Source organism: Triticum dicoccoides, chromosome 4B (assembly GCF_002162155.2).
Source record: "Triticum dicoccoides isolate Atlit2015 ecotype Zavitan chromosome 4B, WEW_v2.0, whole genome shotgun sequence".
Lineage (NCBI taxonomy): Eukaryota > Viridiplantae > Streptophyta > Magnoliopsida > Poales > Poaceae > Triticum > Triticum dicoccoides.
In genome coordinates, this window is record NC_041387.1 from 154,878,445 (window position 1) to 154,880,539 (window position 2,095).

The following is a 2,095-nucleotide window of genomic DNA, read 5'->3' on the forward strand; positions in this document are numbered from 1 at the left end:
GTGGCACGACCAACAGTATGTTTGGTTTGTGCCCAAGGTTGCCCCATCAAAGCATTGGGTAGCCAAAATTTTGGTTGAGGTATTGGTTGCCCATGATTTGGCCGACATTGGCAAGAAAAATGAACTAGAGTTGGCTAGAGTTCATTGGCATGCCAAAAAATGGCAACCATCCAAACAAAGACCAATCTTTGGGTCATGACCAAAATTTTGGTAAGGTGCACTTTGGCCACAATCTGAACACACCCCAACACCTGGCTCGTCGAGGATGCACGGGGTGCCGCGACTCTTCCGCGGAGTGGTGTAACACGGCCAACCACATCCTCAGGACTTGAGACCATGCTGGGTCATCTTGCTTTTTCAATGACATGCGGGGATCGCTTGTGAGCAAAGGGCATCTCCAACGTTGCCACGACCACAGCTGACTACCCTGGCACACCAAAACCCTCATCGCTCACGCCGTCATGCAGTGCGTTCCCAGCAGGCGCCAGCTGCCCGCATTCATGCTATCTGTTCGTATGCCATCGTTAAGAGGCTCGGTGCTCGAGGAACCAACTCCGGCAACTTAATTATGCACCCGGACACTTGGCCTCACCAGAATGCGCTACTTAAAGTGGCAACGCCCAGCTAACCTCCACACCATAGCGCATCGTCCTCCTACCTGGCACCACATCCACCATGACCGCAAGCACGAACGCTCTGCGGGAGAGCTTGTCTTCGGGGATGATGCTCGAGGTCGCCGCCCTCGCTCAAGTCGCCTCTCGCGATGCAATAGCGGCGTAGCCAGACGCGGACGCGACTGCACAAGTGGTGGCTACGCTGGCGGCCGACGATGGGAGCACCGTCAGCCACGCGTCCTACTTGCCGCCATCCAATCTCCGGCACCACCGAGGTCGGGGACTCCTCTGAGGATGAGTAGGGCATGGGAGGCAGCAGGCCATGATGGGCCAACTGGCCGGTCCGTATCCCATGTTCTACTCTTCCTCGCTGGAGACCGCACCTTCACTTCACGGGTCTTGAACCCTACCCCCGTACATAGTATTGCAGATGGAGGACGTCGGTCACCGTTGTAGAATAGGTTTAGGGTCGGGTTTCGTTTATTTTTCTGTCCTATAATATTTCGAAATGTAATGAAAATATGACCTGTTTGCATTAATCTCGGCCGGTGTATATGAACTTTCACAATAATATAGTATATTGTAGGAGTACTAGGAAGATGCTCGTGCATTGCACGAAAGATCAAGATCTTGTGGGAGAAAAGGATGAACGAGGGAAAGCCATATCTGTAAATGTTGAGAGGAGTGCGGGTAAATTGTCATAGTTTCCTTCCTATCTGTTAGATATAGATCGGACGGCCTATATTGCAGGATGACAGGCACACCATCATCACCAACTCTGCTTTTTATTGAACCGAGACAAATCTAACATGCGAAGTAAAATAAACACATCGGGTCTATAAATACATAATTTATCTTAGGCACTCCAATAGTACGTCCAGTACACATTCACGCATTTCACATCTTTCTACATCTACGGGAACCTACGAAAGGGTTAAGTAAATTGCCTCTCTCTCTCCTCCCCTGATTTTCATGGTGGTGGGCCCCTCCCTCCCCCAAATCTACAATCAACAGCTCACATGTTTCACATTATGTTAAATGCGTAACTAGGATTACGTAGGTGTAGCATTACTCGTCCTAAAAAACCCAACTAAGCCAACCTCCCAGAATATCGCACGGGAAAAGACCCGGCCGCGCCGTTTTAGTCGGGTTAACCGGATTAGTAGTAGTAGTATCGATGGATCGTGCGAAGCAACAAGTTTTTTTTGAGGGGCCGAAGCACCTAGTTTAAAAGGAAAAAAGGTGGTACACTCATAGCACTCCTGTTGTGGTCGCATTTCACCCCACACACGTTTGGTCTTGCACACGGCTCACGCAAACGGAATTCGCTTCGGCTTGCCTCTTCACTGACACGTGGGACTGCACTTGGAGAAACCAACCATGCGCCAAACTCCCCCCGCCCACTACGCGAAAATACTCCCCCCCCCACCAAAAAAATTCCCCCCAAATCCTATTCAACCGCCCTTCGGCCAACTAGCCAA